We start from the raw sequence: 18,237 nt of genomic DNA on the forward strand, positions 1-18,237 counted from the left end.
ATCTAACCAGTTTTTGACCCAAGTGCATATTGTGCTTCCTAGCCCTGATTCTTGTAGCTTGTAGATAAGTCATGTGTGGTACAGTATCGAACGCTTTGGCAAAGTCTAAAAAGATTACATCCACGTCTTTACCCTGATCTAGGTTTGCGCTTACTGTTTCATAAAAGCCAAGTAAGTTGGTTTGACAGGATCTGTCCTTCATAAACCCATGTTGATTCCTTTCAATGACCTTATTGACTTCAAGGAACTTCTGAATACTATCTCTTAGAATACCTTCCAATACTTTCCCCACTATAGATGTAAGACTAACTGGTCTATAATTACCTGGTTCAGCTTTACTTCCCTTTTTGAATATAGGCACTACTTCCGCTATACGCCAGTCTTTGGGAACCATACCTGATATAACTGAATCCTTAAAGATCAAAGATAGCGGTTTTGCCAGTTCAGAGTGAAGCTCCCTTAGAACCCTTGGGTGAATACCATCGGGCCCTGGTGATTTACTAATCTTTAAATGTTTTAATCGGTCACAGACTACTTCCTCGCTTAAATAAGTACCTATCAGTGGGATATTCTCATTATTGAGATTGTGTGTCAGTCCCTGAATTGGGTCCTCTCTAGTGAATACTGTTGAAAAAAACTCATTTAGTGTGTCCGCTATGTCATTATCATTTTTGCTTAAGACTCCCAACTTGTCTTTTAAAGGGCCTATACTCTCCTTCTTTAATCTCTTGCTATTAATGTATTTAAAGAATTTTTTGGGATTCGCTTTGCTTTCCTTTGCTACTAGTTTTTCAGTTTCTACTTTAGCCGCTCTTATTTCCTTTTTGCAAATTTTGTTACATTCCTTATAGTGCTGAAATGACTCTGCTTCCCCGTCAGATTTGTATTTTTTAAATGCTCGCCTTTTCTTGCCCATAAATTCCTTAATCTTTTTGTTAAGCCACATCGGTTTATGATTTTTATTCCTTTTTTTGCTGCTCATAGGAATAAATTTGAGTGTATTTTTAGCTAGCAGGAATTTTAGTACCTCCCATTTCACCGTAGTATTTTTTCCTAAAAACAAACCTTCCCATTTAATATCCCTGAAAAATACCCTCATCTTTTCAAAATTTGCTTTGCTAAAGTTTAGAGTACTAGTTGAGCCAGTATAGGGCTGTTTATGGAAACTGATATTGAATGTGACCATATTGTGGTCGCTGTTTCCTATGGGTTCCCCTACTATAATACCTGATACCAAATCCCCATTGTTTGTTAATACCAGGTCTAAGATTGCATTGTACCTAGTTGGTTCCTCAATTAGGTGGACTAAGTAGTTATCATTAAGTGTGTTTAAAAACATATTGCCCCTAGCAGTATCACATGAATAGTTTTTCCAGTTTATCTCTGGATAGTTAAAATCTCCCATCACTACTATGTCTCCTACTCCTGCTGCTCTTTCAATTTGCTTTAGTAACAATTCCTCATCAGATGCGTTGATACCAGGCGGCCTATAGCATACACCCAATACTAACTTTTTTATTCCTTTTTCCCCGCATGCAATTTCTACCCATAATGTCTCGACAGTGTCTACAGTCCCCTCCTATCTTCCCGTATATCAGGTTTTAAAAACGGCTTTACGTAAAGACACACCCCTCCACCCTTTTTATTTAGTCTGTCTCTCCTAAACAGTGTATAGCCCTCTAGATTGACTGTCCAATCATGAGATTCATCCCACCAAGTTTCAGTAATGCCTATAATATCATACTGTTTGCTTGCTGCAAGTATTTCTAGTTCACCCTTTTTACCAGTAATGCTTCTGGCGTTTACATACATACAACTAAGATAAGTATTTTCCCTTGCGTTAGGGACATCTTTCACCTTATGTAGCAATGATGACCTGTAATCGTCATTGGTTAGTGCTTTGGTAAAATCTCTTTTAGTACCCATGTTAGTAACCTTACCGCCTGCTCTTACCCTCCCCCCAACTTCTCCCCCATTTCGTTTACTACCGCCATCCCCACTATTCTCACTGCATGACCCGTAGTTTCTAGCTAACCCTCCCCCCAGGCTCCTAGTTTAAAATCTCCTCCAACCTTCTAACCATCCTTCCCCCCAGCACCGCTGCCCCCTCCTCAGTCAGGTGCAATCCGTCACGACAAAAGAGATGGCGCCTGACTGAGAAGTCCGCCCAGTGTTCCAGGAACACAAACCCCTCTTTCCTGCACCAATCCCTAAGCCACACATTTACCTCCCTAATCTCCCTCTGCCTCCCTGGACTAGCGCGTGGCACGGGTAATAATTCCGAGAATATTACCTTAGATGTCCTTGCCTTCAGTTTCTTTCCTAAGTCCCTATAGTCTTTCTTAAGGACATCCCACCTTCCGCTAACTTTGTCATTGGTGCCAACGTGCACCAAGACCGCCGGGTCTTTCCCAGCCCCTCCCAACAATCTATCTACCCGGTCTGCGATGTGCCGTACCCGAGCACCCGGGAGACAGCAGACTGTACGGCGATCACGGTCCCGGTAGCAGATTGCCCTATCTGCCTTCCTGATGATAGAATCCCCTACCACCACCATCTGACTAGGTACCTCTCTTTCTTTTATCCCAACCGCGCCAGAGGGACCGCTCCTCTGGATGCTAGAGGGAGCAGTCTCCTCCGGCACCGTCATTTCTTCACTATCATCCTCCGATTCCTCGTCCAATCGGGCAAATTTGTTCGGGTTTGATAGTTCGGAGATGTCGAGCCTCCCCCTCTTTTTCTTCCTTCTAACTGTGACCCAACTGGCTACCTGATCATCATCCTCTTCTACCAGTGACCCCTCCCGCAACTCCTCCACCGTTCTGTCTAAACTACGCTCGAGATTGTGAATCTCCCTCAGTCGCGTAACGGTTTGCTCTAGATCAGTTACCTGGGCTTCCAGGGCAACAGTTCGCACACACCTCGTGCAGATGTAATCACACTGGGCCGGTAGCTCCAGGTGTGCATACATCTTGCACGACATGCACTGAGTGAGGTCCCCAATCACAGCCCCTCCCATATTGTTTGTAAGGTCTAACTCCCTGTTACTCTCAAAGAAAAAGCAGAAAAAATAAAAAGTAGAAGACAAGCAATCTCACTTACACAATAATTAAGCTGGCTTATACTTATCTATCTTTGTGCGGTTCTTGGTCCTTCACTTTTATGCAGCCGTAGTACTCTCTCCTGCGGCACCTATACTCCACTTAGCAGTTGCAGTTGTTCCAGCTCACTGCACCTCCTTTTCACTCGGCTTCCAGCTCCTGCTAATAATAAAAAAAAAAAAAAATGCCCCTCACACACGCACAATCACAGCCCCTCTGCTACTCCAAGTAAGAGACCCTCTCACTCACTCACAAGGTCAGCCCCTTGCAGCCTCACCAGAAGTTTAATGGTACTGCAAATGTGTGTTCCTGATTGTGTATTATAAAACTCACCTTTTTCTGTATTCTAACTCACCTTTTGCTGTATACAACTCACACTTAGAAATCCAAGCAGCACTTAAAAAAGACAAGCCTTTACACAGAGTACAGTATTCTATGCAATTTGGCCGGGATGCGGTCAAGATGCCGCCGGCCGTAATCCCGGCGGTCGAAATACCGACGCCGTAATCCCGACCGCCACAATCCCGACATATTCTCCCTCCGTATATGTGTATAACATATATATATATGTGTATAATATATATTTATATAAAAAAATAAAATATATATATATATATATATATATTTATACATACATAGAACAGCCAGTCAGGCGGCACTCCAATTACTTCAAATGATTCACATAAAGCATGCCGGTGCTCTCCAATTGAAGAAAGAAACTTATTCCTCAACATAAAACGTCTGTGCAGGCCGCACTTACGGCGGAGAAACAGGACAAGAGCCAAAAGTTGCTGTCATATACATACAAAAATAGGCATATATATATATATAAACCAAAATATAAAGAACCCTTTTTTGCGCTAATACACAATAAAGCTCGTACCACTGAGAAATGCCTCCTGTCAGACAAGGCACTAAATTAGGAATAGAAAAAAGAGATTCTCATGGGAGCTGAACCACCTCAGTTGTCACATAAAGATGTATTTATTCTTAAAATTTGACAGTAAATACTGTAACATTACATAAAAACATCAGTAAAACAAGCAAATCACTTTATACCATAAATGAACAATACAGATTAGTAATTATCTGACGAATTATGTATTGGTGATATCTACAATTGGATCGAATATCAATTTTTCCACCAAAGCGTTCAGAAGTATGTTCAAATTCACAATTGCGTGAATACCCAACGCGTTTCGTCCATACAGGACTTCATCAGGGGTCGTGATCTGAGTGGTTTATAGAAAGAGGAAAATAAACTAGGTGATAAGTTTATTTGGCACGATGTTACTGGATTTCAATTATCTACTTACATACCAATATGGTCAAAGTTTGTAAGATTCAAAATCCCATCCAGCTTTTGCCGTGGGTGTGAGCAATATTCTCAAAGATAGAAGATCTAAAAATGTCACCATCAGAATAGATATTAGTTTAAAGTGACCATATATATATATAGCAAGAATTATAAACAAAATCGAAGAAGGAGGAATAAGCAAAATCGGGCGATAGAGGAATGGATATAAATAACTCTCTACTAATACTGTACAAAATGGCAGTGGGCCGGCGCCACATGCGATTGCACGGCTGGCCCGGCCCTAGAAATGGCACTGCAGTAGAATGGATGATGTACTATTCCAGAGAGTAGAATACAATTGGCTGAATAGTAGATAAAAATGTAGGACTTCAAAACAGCAGGCAGGAACTCACATGTTTTCAAAAATTGGAAGAGAAAGGAAGGCTCTTGTGTGGGCGCACTCTTTTTAAAGAAAGTAAGTAATATCTGACAATTTTGAAAAATGTTTAAAACATAACTTTTATTAACATTATTATAACGCGAATACTCTTCCCGGAGATCTATCACTAAAGATACAGATTTAAATGTATCTTTAAAATTAAAATTGTTCTGGTCTCTTTACTATAGAGAGTATTTGGAAAGGTTGTAGACATAAATAGGTCATACCCCCATTTCCCCTGACCAGTACAGGATTTCTGTATTAATGGAACCACAGGATGGTCAAGACACAGTTGTATATAAGGAAACGCTCTTTGGCTGTAGGTAACTAGGGTAGTGATCAGCAGTCACACCTCTAGGGATAATACACCTAATTAACATACAAATATCATGATTTGAAAAAATGTCATACAAAATTTATAGGCATCATGAAGTCAGTGCGAATATCAATGTTATAAACACTGAGATAAGAGGATTGCAGGATAGAAATTAGTGGTGATACTGCTGTTGGTGTTTTTATCACATAAGTGAGGAAAATCCTGCTCTACAACACCAGGTATTCGCAGGCAGTCTCCTTTCCTGATACTGACCTGGCCCAACGCTGTTTAGCTTCCAAGATCAGACGAGATCGGGCGTTGGCAGCGTGGTATGGTAGTAGAGAATTTATGTGTACACCAATGAGAGTGCACCTATATAGGAAATATGAAATTTTAAGAAAACAGAGAGAAGAGTAATAGGAGAAAAAAATAGTGAAAATATGTGGATCTGCTTTCCACGTTAGACCCGGTTCCAAAATTCCCACTAACGTGGTGCAATGTTCCGGGAATCGTGAATGAGAGTCCACGAAATTGGTGATCATAGGATATATTGGTTGTCAGTGTTGGTGCTGTTAATTTTAATGAAAACAAAAGGACCTCTTAACTACTGCACACATTGTGATTTATCCAAAAATCTCTATATTGGATATAGGGAAAGGAAAATCAGATGGGAGATAGAAAGAGTCACAAAAATTGCAGATGCATTTGATTCTATGTAGATAATAGAAGCCTTGGATATGTGGATTTCACAAAGCACACAACATAAGACACATATAGATAAGATGTAATTATCCCGTTAATGACGTATGTTAATTAAAGAGAGAAGAGAAGGAAAAATCATTAAATCCTAAATGCCAAACAAGTTTGAGAGGTATATAATAAATTCAGACATTTACTATTCAAATCATTTGGTTGCTACAGCTTGGCCTCAAGTAGGAAAAGTACTGAGTACTTGATTGTATGCTGTAAGGACCCCTTAGCAACACTGTAATACACCCTAAATGTGTGATAAAGGAGACACGTTAGCCTGAATCTCCTGAAGGTGTTACTATCTGTGGCATACAGCCACAAGATAGTGGGGCTTACGGTTTCACCGATGAATAAGAGAGCCAAAAAGACCGAGCAGATGTGTAGGCTAATGCCAGGACGGAATCCGGAAGTGAACAAGCCTAAGGGTGAAACGCGTTTTCCGCAAGGGGTCTCGTCTACACAGCTCCATCCTGGCATTAGCCTACACATCTGCTCGGTCTTTTTGGCTCTCTTATTCATCGGTGAAACCGTAAGCCCCACTATCTTGTGGCTGTATGCCACAGATAGTAACACCTTCAGGAGATTCAGGCTAACGTGTCTCCTTTATCACACATTTAGGGTGTATTACAGTGTTGCTAAGGGGTCCTTACAGCATACAATCAAGTACTCAGTACTTTTCCTACTTGAGGCCAAGCTGTAGCAACCAAATGATTTGAATAGTAAATGTCTGAATTTATTATATACCTCTCAAACTTGTTTGGCATTTAGGATTTAATGATTTTTCCTTCTCTTCTCTCTTTAATTAACATACGTCATTAACGGGATAATTACATCTTATCTATATGTGTCTTATGTTGTGTGCTTTGTGAAATCCACATATCCAAGGCTTCTATTATCTACATAGAATCAAATGCATCCGCAATTTTTGTGACTCTTTCTATCTCCCATCTGATTTTCCTTTCCCTATATCCAATATAGAGATTTTTGGATAAATCACAATGTGTGCAGTAGTTAAGAGGTCCTTTTGTTTTCATTAAAATTAACAGCACCAACACTGACAACCAATATATCCTATGATCACCAATTTCGTGGACTCTCATTCACGATTCCCGGAACATTGCACCACGTTAGTGGGAATTTTGGAACCGGGTCTAACGTGGAAAGCAGATCCACATATTTTCACTATTCTTTCTCCTATTACTCTTCTCTCTGTTTTCTTAAAATTTCATATTTCCTATATAGGTGCACTCTCATTGGTGTACAAATAAATTCTCTACTACCATACCACGCTGCCAAAGCCCGATCTCGTCTGATCTTGGAAGCTAAACAGCGTTGGGCCAGGTCAGTATCAGGAAAGGAGACTGCCTGCGAATACCTGGTGTTGTAGAGCAGGATTTTCCTCACTTATGTGATAAAAACACCAACAGCAGTATCACCACTAATTTCTATCCTGCAATCCTCTTATCTCAGTGTTTATAACATTGATATTCGCACTGACTTCATGATGCCTATAAATTTTGTATGACATTTTTTCAAATCATGATATTTGTATGTTAATTAGGTGTATTATCCCTAGAGGTGTGACTGCTGATCACTACCCTAATTACCTACAGCCAAAGAGCGTTTCCTTATATACAACTGTGTCTTGACCATCCTGTGGTTCCATTAATACAGAAATCCTGTACTGGTCAGGGGAAATGGGGGTATGACCTATTTATGTCTACAACCTTTCCAAATACTCTTTATAGTAAAGAGACCAGAACAATTTTAATTTTAAAGATACATTTAAATCTGTATCTTTAGTGATAGATCTCCGGGAAGAGTATTCGCGTTATAATAATGTTAATAAAAGTTATGTTTTAAACATTTTTCAAAATTGTCAGATATTACTTACTTTCTTTAAAAAGAGTGCGCCCACACAAGAGCCTTCCTTTCTCTTCCAATTTTTGAAGTCTTTGCACTTTCTGGCTCTGGGTGCACCACCAACCAGGACAACATAATATTTATACATATATATTTATATATTTATATATAAAACGGCTAATTTTGCCGTTTTTTTCCCTTACCAACAAGGGCAACATACTGTCCAATTTTGGTCTCTCTTTCTCTAATTCTTCTATTATCACATTTCGATAAATCCTGTGCCAGATCGCCCTGTGTCTCCTTACAGGAACTCACATGTGTTAGATTAGCTGAAGCTCCACAGGAGGAAAGCACAATTAGGAGAGAAACTCGCAGCACCACTAAGATGTAGACATACAAGTCTGTAGAATTGAGGAACAGATTTCAACAAAGCTGAGTTCTCTAGAACACAGGAGAGTCTTGTAATCAGTGAAGTGCAGCTGGAGGCAATTCTGAACTCTAGACATTGGAATCACAGGAATAAACTGCAGATTGGAAAGCTGAAACTTGAGAGAATAGATGAGGCTGCTAATTACAGAGAGGAAACCCAGCAATAATGAGACACTGTGATCACACGTGGAAACTGCAAGCTTGCTGCAGACCAGGGGCCAGGAATTCGGGTGTGGTTCATAGGGTCGACCACACTTAGGTCGACAGTGACTAAGTCGACACCTAAAATATGTTGACATGAGCAAGCTCAACATGACAAAAGGTAGACATGCATTTTTCAAAATAATTTGTTGTCGTTTTCTTTGTAGAGTGACCAGGAACCCCGATTACTGCACAGTGTCCCCTCACATGGCTCACTTCGCTCGCCATGCTTTGGGCAAGGTGCCTCGCTGTGCTCAGCACAGGTTACTGTTCCCAATCAAAGTCTAAATGGATTGCAAAGTATGAAAAAAAAAATGGGAAAAACTGTCGACCTTTTGCCATGTCGACCTAGTGACCATGTCGATCTAATGCACGTTGACCAATAGTGGTCAACCTAATGACTGTCGACCTAGAGACCGGATACCCAGAAATTCAGCAATGTGACTTACTGATCTGGCAATATGCTGGTGAAAAGGGAGGCATTAAATAGCAGTGCAAGTCTCAGATTGGCTGCCAGAGTCAGTTGAGGTATGGAAGCATTCCGACTGGAGGAGATGCGATCAGCTGACAAGATCCAAAATGGCGGCACCACAATACAAGTGCAATGTGCTGCAGTCTCCAGAGCTAGTAAAGCCACCGCTGATGTCAAAGATCCAGTTGCCAATTTACATTTCTCACACTGTTTTGAGGGAAAAGCCAGACGAGGAGAGCAGCAGTCCTGGATATCAGTTGCACTTGTTCAGTGAGGTCCCAAGTGGCTGCTGTGCTCTGCTCATAGTTCCTCAGCTACTGTTGGCAGTCTAATGTAATGCTGAGTACACACTGGCAGATATATTGCCCAATCAGTTGGTTGTCCAATATATCTTTTGTTGATCTGCAGGTGTGTACAAGCAAAGACGTCTTTCACAGAAACATTGCATCTGCTGTGCAACACAGCAGATGACCAATATATCTGCAGATATATTAGTGTATCTTTCAGTGTGTATGAACAATTCCCATCTGCATATATAGCTGCAGATAGATTAAACAGCAGATATATCTTTAAGATATATTGGTGCATCTTTCTGTGTGACGCAGTTCCCCAGAGGGAGAGCGTCGGCAGGACATAGATCCAGGCTGCCTGAGTTGGAAAAGGCTATCAGTGTAAAGCGGGTAATGAAACCCAGCCAAATCTCATCCTAACCTTCCACGCTCTGTTTACCCCATCTATGTCACCCCTGTCTGTCTGCCCATCCCCTTTAGAATGTAAGCTCTCACAAGTAGGGCCCTCTTCCCTCATGTGCTTATCCTTTTCTTACTTTAATAATCCTCAACTGCCCCAAGTTCTGCAGTTTTCGGCCACCCTGATACTTATCTCAGTGTCATCTGCTGATGTAGTTATGTTTCGTTACCATGTACTTGTCCTATATTGTCTTCAACTGTAAGTTACTGTTTTCCTGTTTTGATTATTTGCTTATGCACTCTGTAATTGGGCGCTGCGGAACCCTTTGGCGTCATATAAATAAAGGATAACAATAATAATAATGATGATGAAGCGCCCAACTAGGGTGAAGTGGAGGGGTTCTAACTAGTTTCTTTGCCAAAGCAATTTCGTCAAAGGTTTGCCTCCCAATGGACTCCACAAGACCTCTGAAGGTGCCCTGTGGTATTTGCAATAAGACATTAGCAATGAGATAAAGATGTGGAACAATTGTAAAAACAAATGCAATATAATATACTAGCAGTGGCTACCCATCTTTGCTGAGTGATTACTAATTTTATTCAGAGATGCCAAGTGAATATTAATTTTATTCAATTATAAAAAAAAATTATTTCCCTTCTTTTTAGTTCACTTGTCTGACTGTGTTGATGTCTTCTGTAGTAAACATGTATTTTTATTTTCTTAGTGTTTACCAATTCATTCAGTCTGTAAATACCTCATTGTAAACCACACTACGTATCTTACTACCGTCATCAGTTATGAGCATGATTTAAAAATTCTTAAAGATTGCATGGACATGTCTGACGCATGAGGAACACGGAAATGGAGGGTTTTGGATCCTGCACCGACCTAGATTCAAAGTACAAACATAATCATATAAGGCCAGAGATGGACAATAATTATTGGAAATTCCTATCTGTCCGTATGGCGGTGCGCCCAGAGTCAAGAAAAGGAAAACAATTGTATATACACAAGGAGAAAAGTATGACTCTTGTTTGGGCGCACTCTTATTTTATTATCTAAGTGTTAATTGATAAGTGATGTGCCTAAAAGTTAATAATGTAGTCTTTTAATTCTGCTCTTTAAAATACATGAGAACTGGGGGCGTGGCCTGGCAGGCAAGCTGGACGGACGTGCCTGTGTCTAGCTCCTGGTGCCTGTGTGGAAAATCTCCCTTATAGCCCTCTATCTGGCCCATATCCAGGCCCATCTGGCCTCTGACTATTATTCTAGCCCCCCCTGCACCCAGTGTGACGGGTCCCGGAGCCGGGGGAGGCCTCCTGCCTCCTTGCGGGTTGGGGCCTACGCACCGAGCAGGAGCCGGGGGCTAGATTTGTGTTGGGATCCCGACCGCGGTGGATGTGAGCTGTATGACCCGGCGGAACGACCCCTACCTCACCGAGACCAGCTCTCCCTTCTGAAGTCCCGTCTGCAGCCTCCGTGTGCGCCGGGAGGCGCTCCGTGCCCGCCCGGCGAGGTGAGAGACCTGGCGCGAACAGCTGCCTGCCTCCGTCTGTCGGGACGGAGCTCCGTGGTTGCCGGGGCGACCGCCGCGGTTTGCTGGAAGCCGGCGGCCGGCCCTCCCGCCGAGTAATTGACATCGGAAGCGGCTCTCCTCTGCCGCACTGAAGCCGCCTGCCTCCCATACCTCCAAGTCCCACGGAGTCCTTCACGGCGGCCTGTGGCAGTGCACTTGGCTGCTGGCGGCCATTTTGGATCCAGGGCTCGGGACGCACTTGTAACCCTCAGCGGCTGGAGGTGGGGGTGGGGAGCCCTGATCGTTGGCTGGACCGTGGCTGGGGGGCTCCACCTGCTAGACCCTGCCTATTGCCCCCACTATGCTCTTTTGTGGCAGTGTGGGGAGATAGTATATCTCTGAGTCTCACCACATCTCGCCCAGGCACTATCTAACTGCTCCACACCACCCTATCACTAGGGGGGATCAGTTCACACAGGACTGCAGAAAATAAGATAAGGGGGGACCCCTTGGACCCGTTCTTTAAACTCTGCAAAGGCCTCCGCTGCCAAGGTTCTATGCCTTGTTTCACCTATGATATTCGAGGCTGGAGCTCCATCTACTGGCAGCTTTAATGTTTGATTTCGGCTACATGAAAGACCCTGATTCCCTCATAATGTGATCCATTGGAACCTGCCCTGAGTCTTGGGACCGCCTATGTCATAATAATAACGCTGTCCTATCCCTGCTACCAGGACTTTTCTAGCACATTGATGCAGTGATTCTCTCTCATCGCCCCATACGCACACATGTCCACCATGACTAGAGGTAACAAAAAGCAACACGGCGCAGCTGTGACCCAGAGCCTGAAAAAATTTGCCTACTCAGATACTAAATCTCCAGGACAGAGGACTCCCTCACAACCCGACGTCTCAGACTCGGAGGACTCCGACCATTCTCCATTGACCCGAAAGGATCTCCATTTGCTTTTCCGCGAAATTAAGGAGACGAGGAAATCTGTGCAGGCGGTACAGGCGGAGGTACATTCGGCCATTGCCTCTCTTAAAGCTGACGTTACAGATCTTGGAGACAGGACGGATCACTTAGAGTCTAAAATGGACGAAGTGGTCGCATTCCAACAGGGGGTAGACGATGATATTCAGAGCCTAAAGCAGGAAATGCACCTACTCCTAGAACGTCAGGAGGACCAGGATAATCGGGCGCGCCGGAATAATCTCCGCATCCGGGGGGTCCCCGAGGACGTTGATATGACATCCCTGCACGACTACCTCAAGAAACTGTTTGTGCACCTGTCGCCTTCATCTCCGCCAGATCGGTTTCTGTTGGATAGGGCCCACAGGGCTCTCCGCCCTCGCTCTCAGGATCAAGTCCAACCCAGAGATGTTATTCTGCGTTGCCATTATTATTCGGCTAAGGAAGACTTGCTTAGGGAGGCTAGAAAGCTTTCCAGGCTGGATTTCCTGGGACATTCCCTTCAAATATTCCAAGACATTGCTCCTAGCACCCTACTTAAAAGAAAAGAATTCCGACCCATTACCTTGGCTCTTTGAGACAGTGGCATTCGCTATAGGTGGGGTTTCCCCTTTCGCATTCTTGTATGGCATCATAACCGCCTCCACTCGGCTAGGGACCTAGCCGAAGCTAAAGGACTCTTACGCAATCTAGGCATTTCCCCGCCTCCAACCTTGTCTGAGTCTCCGCAGCGGATGAACGAGGCTCCTTCTGTGGAGACGACTGACACTCTGAGACGCTCCCTGAACCGAGACTGGTCACGAGTGCCCTCGGCACGAAAATCCGCCTCTGCTGGCCCTAACGCTTGATGACGTACCCGTTTAAATATTGTTTTATTTACATATTATGTTACCTCTACGTGTGCCTATTTTGTTGAGATGTAATTTTTCTCTGTTTCCGTCCCACTACTGGCCCGGTTCCCCGTGCACCTGGCACAACCAACTAGGCATTTAGCTTTTACCACTGTAGCCGGGTGTACAGGGAGAGTATAGAGCTGAAGTTCCCCCTGTAGGGAGTGTATCCCTTTGTGCTGGAACTCGTACCTCTTGTTCTATTAAGAGTTGGTACTATCCTTCGATTACGGATTTGGATATCCACTATTAAATTATTAATGTGTGTTATTATTAGCCCCCGCTTAAGGTAATATTTGTTTCAGCCTTGGATAGCCACTGTTATATTACTAGCTACCCTATAGGATGGTGGGGATTAGGAACAGTTGTTTACTCCTATATTCCTTAAATATTAGTTCCCGGACTCGGGGCACCATGATGAGTGCCCGTCACCCTTGATGCACCTGGCCCGGCCGGGCCGCGTCCCCACAGCTGGGTCTTATACCCTAGTCCGGTCGTTGTCACTTAGTGACCCCCTTTGGTAGTCCCCTGACCGGCGCGTTTGGCCAGATGTAGTTTCTTCTGGTCTCCAACCTTCCCCTCTTCCCTATCTCTCCCATGTTTTGCTCCCCCTGTTTCTGTGTTCTTATCCTTTTTTTGTCCGTTCGTGTAAAGCTGTTTGCCGAGTGTCGTATATACTTACAATGTTTTTGTTCTGGTTTCTCATAGGGTTGCTGTAACCGGAGGGAGGTGATGAAGTGTTTCGAAACCTGGCTGGCCATGGCTCTTAAAGTTTATTCGCACAACGTCAAAGGTTTGAACAGCCCTAACAAACGCACCAAGCTATTCCTTTCTCTTAAACAGGCCAAGGGTGACTTGGTTTTCCTACAGGAAACCCACTTTAAGAAATCCCTTCACCCTGATTTAAAATCCAAAGCTTACCCCCTTACATTTCATGCATGTGATGCTACATGCAAGAAAAGGGGGGTCTCCACTCTGATAGCTGCCCACCTTACGTTTGAATTGTTGGACAGTCATGCAGATAAATCAGGTAGATGGCTTATTCTTGTTGGGAAACTAAATGATAGCCTGTGTACCCTTGTTAATATCTACGCCCCGAATCAAAACCAAGCTACATTCTTCGGGAGGCTGAGTGCACATTTGACTAGACTTGGTAGAGGAGAGGTCATTGTTGCAGGAGATTTTAGTGAGGTGCTTGATGCCTCCTTGGATAGGACCTCCCCTCCTCTTTCTCGGTCTTCTAACCGCCCCCACCCGACCTCGGCATCTCTTGCTCTGCTAGATCTACTGAAACTTCACTTGCTATTTGACTCTTTTAGGCTATCTGAACCACTAACCAGGGACTACACCTTCTTTTCCTCTATACACAAGTCCTACTCTAGGATTGACATGATCCTACTCAGCCGGGATCTATCCTCTAAACTGAAATCTGCCAGCATACTCCCTATGATTTGGTCTGACCATTGCCCGATCACTGCCGATCTCCAATCCATCGCCCCACGCCCTCCTCCCGTTTCCTGGCATCTGAACGATTCCATACTACATAGCCAGGAAATTACCAACCAGATCAAAAACTGCCTTGCTGACTACTTTCTTCTCAATGACCTCCCGGAGACTTCTCCAGCCACTCTATGGGAGGCGCATAAAGCTGTGCTACGTGGTCATTTGATTAGCCAGGCAGCTAGACTTAAAAAATCCCGGGAGCTTAGCTTCCTTTCCCTCTCTACTAAACTCCAAGCCCTTGAGCGCCAACATAAACTCTCTCCTACCCCGTCTAACCTAGAGCCCCTGCTAGAAGCTAGAAATGCAATGTCACTCTCTCTGTCGGAACGTACGGCAAAGACTCTTCAGAGGCTTAACCAGACCTTCTATGAGAAAGGCGACAAAGCCGATAGAATCCTGGCTTCCCGCCTTAGAGCACAACGATCACGAAATAATATCCTAGCGGTGCACACCGACTCTGGTGAAGTCACGTATGACCAAGGGGGTATAAACAGGGTGTTCCGGGACTATTACACTAAACTCTATAATTTAAACCCCACTGCTCCAGATCCCGCCCCCCCCGACGCTTTAATCTCAGAATTCTTGCGTCGGGCCGATCTCCCTCGACTATCTGACATCGACTCTGCGGAGCTGAATAGAGATATCACAGAGGAAGAAATAACTGCCGTCCTAAGAAATCTTAAATCTTCTAAAGCCCCGGCCCTGATGGCTTCTCGGCCTCTAACTATAAAAAATTTGCCCCCTTGTTGGTCCCCCATCTCAGGGTATTGTTCAACGCTGTACTACATGGCACCCCATTCCCAAGTAATATGCTGGAGGCTAGAGTCATAGTCATCCACAAAGAGGGCAGAGATCCACGAAATTGCGCTAACTATCGCCCGATATCCTTATTGAATCTAGATATCAAAATCTACGCAAAGATCTTGGCTACCCGCCTCAATGGTGTGCTTCCTGGTCTGATACATTATTACCAGGTGGGATTTATCCCAGGACGCCAGGCCAGGGACAACACTAGAAAAGCGATTGATATTATCTAATTGTTGAATAGCAGGCAAACCCCATCTATTATCCTTTCTCTCGACGCCGAGAAGGCGTTCGACCGTATCTCTTGGCCATTCTTATTTCAGACTCTACAGGCATTTGGGATATCGGCGGAATTTCTGACTGGGGTCTCTGCCCTCTACTCCTGTCCAATAGCAAAAGTTCTCACCAACGGAATACTGTCCCCCTCCTTCCCGTTAGCCAATGGGACCAGGCAGGGGTGTCCTCTCTCCCCCCTGGTGTTTGCCATGGTCATTGAGCCACTGGCTGCTATGATAAGAAAATCCGGTAGTATTCGGGGAGTGAAGGTGGGCTCACAGGAGTCTAAGATCTCGCTCTTCGCCGACGATGTACTACTATCTCTCACTCAGCCGCAGTCTTCCCTCCCCGCCCTGTATCGGATTATAGAGGAATATGGTTCCCTGTCGGGCTATAAAATAAATTTTACTAAATCTGAAGCCATGTTACTACATGTGCCTGGAGATCTCAAACGCTCTCTGCAGTCCTCCTACGACCTTCGATGGCAGACCAATAAGATTAAGTACCTAGGTGTTTATATTACCTCTCATTATAATACCCTGTACTCTGAAAATTACCCGCGGTTACTGACCAAGATCAAATCTGATTTGGCAAGATGGAGAACATATATCATATCCTGGCTGGGTAGGATTATTGTCCTCAAAATGACAGTTATGCCACAACTTCTTTACCTTTTCCAAACTCTACCTGTGAGGGTACCGGAGAAGGTTCTCAGAGATGCCCAGGCCTCATTTGTGAAGTTTGTCTGGAACGACAAACCCCCACGGATAGCCTTTACTGTGCTCCGGCTCCCCCGTTCCGAGGGGGGTCGAGGATTTCCCGATGTCAAATTTTATTATCTGGCTAGCCACCTAAGTCAAATGGTGGCCTCATTTGTACCCCGCGGCTGTATCGCCTGGGTCGATCTTACTGCGCTTTCTATGGGAATTCGTTCACTGGCTTCGCTGTGGGGCCTGGGCAAATCACATCTGCTGGCACTCAGAAACACCTCTCCCTCCCTTAAATTTCAGCTATCTATCTGGCATAAATCTCTTGCGAAATATAATCTGTCCTCTTCACACTCCCCTCTTACACCCCTATGGGACAACCCTGATTTCCCCGCTGGGGTCCCTCCCTGTAAGTTCACATCCTGGTTTAACGCCCGGATCCTTGTGGCACATGATCTATCCCTACAAGGTCACTGGATGTCAATAGAAGATATCAAATCCAAATTTCCCTCACTATCCCCTCCCTTCTTTGAATATTTTCAACTTCGTCATTTCCTCCTCTCCCTGCCTCAGGTCGACGCTCAACGGGACCTTACTCCCTTTGAGTCTATATGTATTGCAAAACCCATAAGCAGAGGACTGATCTCGCAGATATATTCCATGTTGGTTGGGACTTCCTCTGGACCGCAGACCCGCCATGAACGGGAGTGGGAGAGGGACCTGGGTCCCCCTCCAGACGAAGCCTGTTGGGAAGAAGTACGGGAGAGCATCGCTAAAAGCTCTATCTCTACCCGACTCAAGGAGACATCCTATAAATTGTATTATCGGTGGTATTATACCCCAGACAAACTATCTCGGATGTTCCCCTCTGCCACCCCGGTCTGCTGGCGGGGATGCGGTCAACGTGGTACTCTCCTCCACATTTGGTGGACCTGTCCACGTATTGTTAACTACTGGAAAAAAGTACTTGACATACTGAACTCCTTATCTGGACTTATGCTCAAATTGGACCCGTGGATGTTTCTACTGGCCCGCCCACACCCAGACCTTGATCCCCTATTGAATAAATTGTTTTCCCATATATTAGTAGCGGCTAAATCTTTAATAGCTAAAAATTGGAAAACCACTGCCCCTCCCACTATACCAGCTCTGAATAACTATATCTGGTTCGTAGCTAATATGGAAAAAATCACTTATTACCTGCATGACTGTCCCCACAAATTTGAGCTTGTTTGGGGTCCCTGGTTAATTGCGATGTCTCCCCCATTATGAGGTTCAAACCATTCTTTTGACCCCGCCTTCCAGGCCTCTGACCGGGATGCGCCTGGGTCCTCCCTCCGGACGCCGTCTTGCCCTTCCAGGTCTCTATTGGATATGTAATGGTACGTAACCCGAAGGTATACTTATACTGTGTTTAGCGTATACACTCTCCATGGATACATCAGATGTTTTTCTTCTAATGTGGCATGGAACGGCTCTGTTGTCCTTTTTTTTTTCCTCCTCTTTCTCTCCCTCTCTCTTTGTCTCCGCCCCCCCCCCCCCCCACCCCCCTCTCTCATTATTCCCTGTTGTTCCTGTTTTCTCCATGTATATGCTCCCCGCTTGGGGAGAAATTTTTATATATCTGTTTAAATATGCACAAAACTATCTGAAAAACCAACACCATGAAGACTGTCTTTCATATTTTATTATGCAATTGATTCTGTATTGTGTATTGTAGATTTCTCAGTCTCTCCTGGTGTAAATAAAATGTTTAAAATACATGAGAACTCAACAAAACAAATTGAACATCGATAGCCATTGATATGACAAATGGGAGATATGTCTCCAAAAAATTGTGAAATGTTCAGATCTTAATTATGCCTGGATAAATGCATATCGGAAGATAGCTACATACAATGCTGCTTCCGTCTGCCAAAGATCTGTACAAACTGTGGGGGTCATTCCGAGTTGTTCGCTCGGTAAATTTCTTCGCATCGCAGCGATTTTCCGCTTAGTGCGCATGCGCAAT

The 18,237-nt window shown here is 44.2% G+C and overlaps 1 protein-coding gene and 2 pseudogenes across 7 annotated transcripts in view; 1 reads left to right on the forward strand and 2 right to left on the reverse strand.

The window, feature by feature from the left end:
* The window catches only part of LOC135006019 (uncharacterized), a 425,336-nt gene that overhangs the window by 134,123 nt on the left and 272,976 nt on the right, over nt 1-18,237 (reverse strand). The window lies entirely within an intron of this gene.
* Nucleotides 5,378-5,496, reverse strand: LOC135052351 (5S ribosomal RNA; annotated as a pseudogene).
* Nucleotides 7,175-7,293, forward strand: LOC135053350 (5S ribosomal RNA; annotated as a pseudogene).

The sequence above is a fragment of the Pseudophryne corroboree genome, chromosome 2 (assembly GCF_028390025.1).
Source record: "Pseudophryne corroboree isolate aPseCor3 chromosome 2, aPseCor3.hap2, whole genome shotgun sequence".
NCBI classification, from domain to species: Eukaryota; Metazoa; Chordata; class Amphibia; order Anura; family Myobatrachidae; genus Pseudophryne; species Pseudophryne corroboree.